Source organism: Cervus elaphus, chromosome 24, assembly GCF_910594005.1.
Source record: "Cervus elaphus chromosome 24, mCerEla1.1, whole genome shotgun sequence".
Lineage (NCBI taxonomy): Eukaryota > Metazoa > Chordata > Mammalia > Artiodactyla > Cervidae > Cervus > Cervus elaphus.
In genome coordinates, this window is record NC_057838.1 from 17,588,497 (window position 1) to 17,598,514 (window position 10,018).

Consider the following 10,018-nt stretch of genomic DNA (forward strand, 5'->3'; position numbering starts at 1 on the left):
TGACTTATTCAAGGAGGGAAATAATAAAAACTCAGGTAATCCTTTTCAATAAAAGGGAGAAGTGACAATATGAGATCATACCTTGGTTACCCATTAATGATCATACTCTACACAATATGGGTATGTCAGGGTTTTAAAAATTTAAAAATAATATGGACATCTTCCATTAAAAGTAAACGCAAACCCCTTGCCAAAGTTGTAAATTCACAGACACTGAAATAAAAAACCAAAACCCAAAAAATGAGGATGTTTTAAACACTGAAGTCTCTCAGCCATGTTACAGACCAACCCAAATGCTGAGTACAAGTAATATGACAACAACCAAAAAGGGACCTGATCAGCTAATTTCCACCCTGCTTCTTCATAATGCGCCTGTTGGGTGTTGCACATGGCTATTTCAAAGACTAGTGACAAATCACTCTCAGCAACCAAAACTGTCAACAAACAATCTTAATAAGATCAATATGTACATCTGTTTTTTTTTTTTTTTTTTTTTAAAAAGCAGCAGCAGCAGCATTGTATACACAGAGATGAAAATTTGCCATGTCTGGCAGCGGGTGCCCTAGTTTGGTTCCCCAGAAGCGGACCTGAGACAATAAATCAGGGCCTGTAGTCACCCGGGAGTTGCAGGGAACGCCAGCGGGCGAGCGGGCAGTGAGAGGGGGTGGGTGTTGAGATACCTATCCCATGGGCAGGGAAGTTCAAGTCCATGGGGAGACCCTGGGGAGCAGAGAACGCATGCCTTGGAATAAGCCCATCCAGCCGGATGTGGGCGAGGGAGCCTGTGTATTTGTCCATTTACTCAGTTCCTGGTTGAGCCCTGCTCCCAGGCCTTGTTAATTTCCTGGCATTTCAGGCTTGGCCCTCAGGCTTCTGGGCAGAGCCAGAAATCTGCAGTGGTTCAGAGACACGAGGTGCGGAGACAAGCCGATTGCTGAGGGCGGGAACAGACTGAACAGTCTGAGGGATGCGGCTGCAGCACTGAGCGCCTTTGCCACGGTGAGCTCAGTCACTTCCCTCACCCTCAGCTCATAGAATGTAGTCACATTTGTCATCAGGGTAAGCGTCTCTTATAACCTCTATCTTCTTACTCTGAGCAGTCCTATCAGTACTAGTCAGTATCCCTAGAGGCCTGGAAGCTGCTTCTGGAAATAGAGCTTGAAAATCTCTTTGCAGCTTTCATATGACAGAAAATACCAACCGTTACTGATTTAATTACTATAGTGTGTTTCTGGGTGTTATGTCGATCTGTTGTTTGGTTGCTGTGTCCAACTCTTATGCAACTCCATGGACCCCACCAGGCTCCTCTGTCCACGCGATTTCCCAGGCTAGCATACTGAAGTGGGTTGCCATTCCCTTCTCCAGGGGTTCTTCCCTACCCAGGGGTCGAACCCGGTCTCCTGCATTGCATGCAGATTCTTTCATGTTGAGCTACCAGGGAAGCCTGCTGTATTGATGGGCCGGCCATATTTAACTGAATGATCAAATGGAAGCATATTTAATTCATAATATTGTAAGTATTTATAATTTTTTGACAGTTTAGAAAAGTTTTTTCCTGTTTTACAAAATTTTACTGGGTATCATAGAATTTTAGGATATCAAATTTGAGAAAATATCCTTGATTTTTCTTGTGTAAGATTTGGAAGACTTTTTTATATGGACGAATTTCTGTCTCTTAGACACTCTGAGCCTTGTTTCTCCTCCACTACTTATGTACTTCTTGTGCCAGACACTGTGAGATACCTTTGCTTTGTAACACAACTTCTGGATCCTAGGCACCTATGTGTCTCAGCTCTGGGGGAAGTTGGCACAGCTGAACTAGGAGTTGAACTGGAAGCTATTCCTACAAGGCGACAACCGTCAGTAAACACACAGCACTGTCAGCAAATTGTGTAAATATGCTTAACTAAACTTCCTCTTTGCTAGAACCTCAGAATGTCTGTGGGTGCTTAATGCAAGAGACCAGCATGATGGAGGGGACCTCGGAGTGGAAAGAGACCCAGGAATCCTTTAGGGAAGACAAGGCACTTTCACAGTCACGTGACATAAACGTGACTATAAAGAGTACATGGCTTACCCAAAGCTTTCCCCATTGTTTTGAAAGTCTTTAAAACAGCCTTCCTTGGTTTTGCTATAAATCCACCTCATTTACTGCTTGATAAAAACAAGCAGTGGTGGTACTGAGGGGAATCCCACATGAAGTAAAGTTCTATACAGAGCAGATCTTTCCATTTTCAGATTTCAACAGATACTGAAGGTACCCGATTAAAAGCATCATCCCTGTGTGGCCTCATTTGTCCCAAGAGAAAGAACTAGGATCTGGATCAGCCCGTTTCTTCAATCCCCCACACCAGTTCTCATGATTCTGTGACTCTCTTTGGAAGGATCTTTGGTGCATTTGATGTCTCAGAAAGGCTAGTGGAGACTCCAAGTGCCTACTTGAGCCGAAACTAGAGGACGGTTCTCAATTCTAAAAGGTCATTGCTGGAGGAAGTTGGCTCCGGTACTCATAACAAGGCAGAGCTAGTGGTGGGGGCTGGGAAGGGGGTGCCTGGGAGGGGAGAGCTAGGGCCCCCACCCAGAAGCGGCCTCCCACACAGGGCAACTTCTGCATTATAAACCAGATCAGACTTAGTTTCAGCTGTGAATCATAGCTGGGTTCAGTGCTTCCTGCTTAATTTAATTTGGATTATTTATCTCTGCTTAACGTGGTGTGAATGGATCATTTTCACTCAGATGGTACCATGCTCCCCAAATGAAGCCTTAACTATAATGGACAGAGAATTCAGCAATGACATCTGTCATGCTTTAATTAACTAGAGTGCCCATCATAAGACCCAGAAGAACAAATATCACATCTGAGCACAATTACATTATATCTGCACAATGGCCTGCATTTAGCAGTTCTGGGCTTCCTGTTTCTCTGTGCTCTACGTTACAGAAAAAGAAACAGAAGCCTTATCCATGTTAAAGGAACCAAACCTAACAGGCTTTGGGGTTCAATTCTGCAAATCTTCAGTGGAGAGATTTTTTTTCTTTTCCTCTTCACTGAGGTTAAAATTAGCTCAGTGGAAATAGATGTAAGTAGGTGTAGGTCAGGGAACTATTTCAATATTTTGTAGTAGGATTGTTTTTACTAAGTCCCAGATTTGCCTAAAATGTGTCGACTTTTAGGTTCATAAGTTTTTTTCACCAGTCCTGGTTTCAAATTTCCTGTGTTATTTCCCCACTAGGGAGGCTCATGTTTCTCACTTCAGGGTGACCACAATTTTGGTTTAGAAAATATTGGGCAAAAAAGAATTTTGCTTTGCTTTTTGGCATCATTTTCTTAATTGCTAAAGCTGCAAAGGTGAAAGACAGTAAAGTTTACATCGGTGCTGCAAATTTATAGGCGTCCCAGTCTCTCTCTCTGGTATAAGGCAAAGACTTTCTTGTTTTGTTCATGTATGTGTATGAAAACACACACACACACACACACACGTCTACTTCTTCTGCTCAGTTGGTGTCTGACCCTTTGTGGCCCCAGGGCCTGTAGCCCACCAGGCTCCTCTATCCATGGGATTTTTAAGGCAAGTATACTGGAGTGGCAGAGAAGGCAATGGCAACCCACTCCAGTGCTCTTGCCTGGAAAATCCCATGGATGAAGGGAGCCTGGTGGGCTACAATCCATGGGGTCACTAAGAGTAGGACATGACTGAGTGACTTCACTTTCACTTTTCACTTTCACGCATTGGAGAAGGAAATGGCAACCCACTCCAGTGTTCTTGCCTGGAGAATCCCAGGGATGGGGGAGCCTGGTGGGCTGCCGTCTATGGGGTCACACAGAGTCGGACATGACTGAAGTGACTTAGCAGCAGCAGCAGCAGCATACTGGAGTGGGTTACCATTGCCTCCTGCAGGGGTTCTTCTTGACTCAGGGATTAAACCCGAATTTCCTGTGTCTCCTGCATTGCAGGCAGATTCTTTGCCACTGAGCCAGCAGGGAAGCTCTCTATGTGTGTGTGTGTATATACACACACACACACACGCACACACACGTGTGTGTGTATGAATGCGTATGTATGTATATGTGTGTGTGTATGTGTGTTTATATGTGTGCTGTGATGTGCTTAGTCACTCAGTCATGTCCCACTATTTGTGACCCGCATGTGCTATAGCCCGACAGGCTCCTCTGTCCCTGGGGATTCTCCAGGCAAGAATACTGGAGGGGGTTGAGGTGCCCTCCTCCAGGGGATCTTCCCAACCCAGGGATCGAACCCAGGTCTCCCGCATAGCAGGCAGATTCTTTACCTTCTGAGTGGGGGAGGGGCAGGTGGGCACTTGAACTATATGCATAAAAGAGCTTCAGTGCCGAAAGAAAAGCACCCATTTGGTTGGATGACTTGCTTCTGTTAAATTTTCAAGGTAATCTATACTTCATCTATAGTAATATTTAAACCTTTTTTAGTTTTGTTGATTGATTTTTCTGCCACATCATAAGTTTCAAGGCAGTAAGGTTCACATAGATCACAGTAATGTATGCCTTATTCCACTCATGATTTCAATCAGGGAATGCATACTTTTATTAGTAATAACTAAAAAACAGAATTCCAAGTATGTACCAAAGGCATTCTTGTTAACAGTGAAATTCAGGAGGAATATTTAAATCAGCTTTTAAGAAATTCACCACAAGTTGACTCACATGTGAGGAACAATCAGTACAGGTCAGTTTCTGCTTCTACTTTTACTGGCAAATGATGGCCAAATGCCAAAAGGCAGGGTCAACCCACACAGCTGCTTGCAGTGATTCATTTCCCTTGATTTCCCAGCTGACCCATCAGGGAGAACAGCAGGTTTCAAGCCCTGGTTACCAGCCTCATGGTTGCAAGGACCCTCCCTCCCCTTCCACTGTAGGAGCATTTTAAATGTTACAGTGAGGGTCAGTCGTCCTGGGAAGCAAGGTCGTTTCCACGTCTAGAGTGTAAGCAGGAAAGGAAGATCCAGAAGAAACTGAAATGTTGATTTTTCGGATCAGGCGCTCCCCATGGTGCTGAGTCACCAAACGCTCCCCTGTGCTGGTTTTCTGTCTCACCACACCCAGACATGAACCCCATGTTCCAACCACCCCTCCAGTTTCCAAATAACAAAGTTTTTTTTACCCATTGGTCCCACCGCTATTCCCAATTGCTGGAATGCTCTTTCCTCTTCTTTGAGAACTTCCCATTTCCTCCCTGGTGCAACCCAACTGTCTCTATGAGTTTCTCATAAACCCTCCCAGGTGGATTAGATCCTGCATTCTTAGTCGGGGGATAATGAACAGAAGGGGATGAAAATTGGCTCTTGGAAGGCAAAAAAATTCTTACTCTCTTTATGCATAAAACTCATACATACATGATGGGGCTTCCCTAGTGGTACTAGTGGTAAAGAACACGCCTGCCAATGCAAGAGATGTAAGAAATGTGAGTTCAGTCCCTGGGTTGGGAAGATCCCCTGGAGAAGGAAATGGCAACCCACTCCAGTATTCTTGCCTGGATAAGCCTATGGACAGAGGAGACTTGAGGGCTATAGCCCATAAGTCACAAAGAGTCAGACATGACTGAGGCTACCTACACGCCTAACCAGCATGCATGTGCCTATACTATGAAATTTTCATCTCAGGGGCAGCGGCTAGAAGAAAACATCTAAAAAGGCTCCTTAAGTGGGTATTAGTGAAAATAGTTTTGAGAAACCCTGGGTTATATGCTCCTTTGACTCTCACTGTGTATCCTGTTTAGCTTGTTTCAAATCTCTGATTTAGCAGAGTCTGCTTCCCAGCACTGTTGCAGCAAAAGCTGTCATCCCCTTTTGTAAATAGCCTGCCTTTCCTGACCCCAGTAGTGGCCGTAATAGTCCTAAGAGCTGGGACAACTGTCTTGCCCTCTGTCGCCCCCTCAGGCCCAGGCCCAGGACCCCAGCACAGTGGACGGTGGACGCTAAGGAGATGTTTGTTCAACAGCCCTGAGCCGATCACAGCTTCTCAGCCCTGCTCACAAGTTTTATACCAGTTGTGCTCTACAAAGACGCTTTGATTCCTTCCCACACTCGCAGCATCTATATTTGATGAGACGGTGTTTCGTGGATTTTGACTCCATTTGCAACAACCAAAGAAGACATGACTCCAATCTAATATCCACAAGTGTGTATTATAGTTTCTATTGAAACAATTTTCCTCTCGAAAATCACTCATTTCTACAAAAATAGCCAAAAACAGATTATTTTTTTTAAAAAGGAAATAAAAATTTCTTGTAATCTTGAAAAAATAACGAAGAGATGATTCCAATATAAACTTACAGTGCAGATGTGTGCTGTTCCAACGTCTAAGGGGTACTCTGACTCAGCTGTTGTTTGGCATGCTCTGCTTCCAAACGCCGTGGCAAGCCCCCGGTAACCATGTCTCCATCAAGGAGGGCATGTGCACCGTGACAGAAGCTGAATCAGAAGTACTGGGTGACAATTTGCGACGTATTTACAGATTTTCGTAGTGGCACAGCTCCCTGGGACTGCTTCACATTACTTGAAAAGTCAGTATTGAAAAGCTGTCCTTAAAAATGACTTGTATCTGTATTCTTCTATGAAGGAGAGGGGAGGATGTATGGAGACAGAAACATGAAAACATACATTACATATGTAAAATAGATACAAATGAGAATTTGCTGCATGACTCAAGTTAACTCAAACCAGGGGTCTGTGACAACCTAGACGGGGGTTGGGGGGGAATAGGGAGGGAGGTGGAAGGGAAGTTCAAGAGGGAGGGGACATATGTGTACCTGTGGCTGATTCATGTTGATGTTTGGCAGAAACCAACACAATACTATAAAGATATTACCCTTCAATTAAAAATATATAAATTTTAAAAAATGACTTGTACCTGTCATTCTTCTATTTCTCTAACTCTTGTATTAATATCCCACCTTATAAAGAAAGAGAAGATAATGACAGGGAATACTTAAGGTTATTGAGCATATTGTTGTTAAGTCACCGAGTCGTGTCTGATGCTTTGCAACCCCATGGACTCCACGGACTGACTATGTTCCATCTGTTTTGCCCAGTGTTTTCCATCCACTGAACTCTCCCAATAGTCCAATAAGATGAGTGTTACTGTTTTCCTGCTTTACAGATGGGGAAACCGAGGATTAAAGCAGTGAAGCAGTTAGCTCAAGGATTCACGGCTAGAAGTGGGAAAGCCAGAATTCAAACCCAGGAAAATCTGACTTCAGGGCTGAAGCTTTCAAAGCACTATGCCAGTTTTTTGTTTTGTTTTGTTTTGTTTTAAAGATGCTTCAAAAGCACATACATAGGAGCTTCCCTAGTTGTTCAGTGGTTAAGACTTCGCCTTCCAGTGCAGGGGGATTGGGTTCAATCCCTGATCCATGAGCTAAGATCCCACACACCTGGTGGCCAAAAAAAAAAAACAACAAAACATAAAACAGAAATAATATTGTAACAATAATTCAATGAAGGCTTTTTTAAAGTACATAAATATTGCACTCTAAAACCATCTAAATGATGATGACCATGATTGCTGTTAACAAGTTTAAATAAATGGACAGGGTGTTTAAATCTGCAGATCAAGATGAAATTTCCACTTGGGACACACGCATAGCAATCCAGCTATCTGTATACGAAAAATGGACTGTGCCCAAATAGTAAGAAGTTGAAAGATAGATTCCAAGGAAAATATTGAGATGTGTTGGAGAATCTGCAGTCTCACACTTTTTACAAGTTAGTGTTGATAGAGAAATGTGAGTGTGTATTGAGAGGAGACGGGGCTGGTGAAAGGAGACAAAGGAAAAACTGGAAAGATTGAAAGAGAAAATTCTCTAGTCCTGTGCTGTTAGCATTTCCACGTCCCTCCTCTGTTCCAATTGACAGCATGAAGGAATTCTTTTCATAGAAAGCTGGCATTACAGTAGGGTAGCAGCAACTAAAGCAGAAGAAGAAGAAAAGAAACCCCTAAATGTGGAAAGTGAGTCCATGGATCAGAAAGCATGAACTCAGCACAGACCTGTTCTATTTCTAGGAAACGTGACGTTCCCCATGTAGCGACATTTCACTTGGCACTCTTGAAAAAGCCAGCCACGTTTCATAGTCTTTAAAAGAATACCGAGAGAGTAGTATTCTTTAAACGTAAGTAGATTTTTTTTTAATTATAGCATTAAAACAAAGGAGAATTGTATTGCCCTACGTGCTATGCTTAGTCACTCAGTTGTGTCCAACTCTTTGCGACCCCATGGATGGTAGCCTGCCAGACTCCTCTGTCCATGGGGATTCTCCAGGCAAGGATACTGGAGTGGATTGCCATGCCCTCCTCCAAATTGCCCGATAATAGGGGCAAAATAGAATCCAACTCTCTAGCTAAGAAATTTATTCCAAGTGAAATTTCAGATCTTATTCTTATCCTGAAAACTTCCCAAGAAGCCCTTTCTGTGAGCAAAAATTTTTTTCCTAAGGCTCATCACTGATGCTTACTTACTCCCATTCATCAGCTATCTTGTTATTGGAAGTCACGTAGTCTAGTTGAAGGTGTGGTCTCCGGCGTAAGACACACTGTTACGTTATCTGATAGATCCCTCACCTCTGACCCTCAGTTTCTACACCTATCAAGTCAGGTCATAATATTAACTTCTGAAGGTGGCAATGAGTCGAATAAGGAAGCATATATAAAAGTTCAGCTTAATATTTTCCCTCTTCGTTCCTGATTTCCTTCTTTGGTTGGCAATATTTTCTCTAATGTTTCTTCCAACTTTATAGTTCTATGGAAGTTAATTACCTTTGTAAGAAATATTTTTTTGTACTCAGCTGGCTTTCCTGTAAAATTTTAACTGGTAATCAGAGAGTGGAGGCAAACAGGAGAAACGGCATGGAGGAAATTTCATGGCGTGGTTTCATACGTATCGCTTGCACTGCTGCTTGTGGTCTGAATTAAGGAAAGTCACCCAATCGCCACTGGAACAAAACTTGTAAAATCCCTCAGCAAGGTCTGGCTGAACAGACATTGCTCCAGAGCACCAGCTGGTGATGATTATAGAAGGCCCTGTGGGATACAAAAAAAAAAAAAGCACAGCATTATAAAGAAGGAAAAAAAGATCATTGATTTAACAATTCTTTTTATTGGCAGACACTTTACCAATACGCATTACGTTGTGTGATCTTAGTAAAAGCATAGCATAGAAACTTTTTAACCCCATTTGCAGATGAGAAAACAGATTCTCAGAGACTAAGTTAATGTCCCTAAGTTTAATCAGGTGATAAGCACCTAGGTCAGAATTCTAAACCAGTCTGGGGGCTCCAAAGGCTGTCCGTGTTACCTGCTGATTCCTAATGAGACGTGAGCCAGAATGTATAATTCAAATTAGTTTAAGCAAAAATGTACTGTGCTCAGTCGTGTCCGACTCTCTGCGGCCCCATTGGCTGCAGCCCTCCAATCTCCTCTGTCCATGGGATTTCCCAGGCAAGAATAATGGAGTGGGTTGCCATGCCCTCCTCCAGGGGATCTGCCCAACTCAGGGATTAGTCTTGGGTTTCCTGCATTGGCCGGCAGATTATTTACCACTAGCGCCACCTGGGAAGCCAAAAGAATGTATTAATTCCCATAAGCAAGTCATAGGAAAGAGTAGGAAGAACTGGTCCCAGAAACAGCTAGTTCCAAGGAGACACACACACACATACATACACACACACACACATAAATATATGGGTTGCCCATACTTCTTTTTACCTCCGTGCTCCTAATTTTTTTTTTAATTTATTTATTCGGCTGTGTCTGCTCTTAGTTACAGCACAAGGGTTCTTTAGTTGTGGTGTGTGGGCTCAGCTGCTCTGAGGCATGTGGGATCTTATCTCCCCGATCACGGCTCATACCCACGTACCCTGCATTAGTAGGCAGCTTCTTAAGCACTGGACCACAAGGGAAGTCGCCATCCTCCTAATATTAATATGACTTTGATCTGTAACATTTTCCTTATTAAGGTTTGTGATTTTTAGAACTCACACCCCCTTC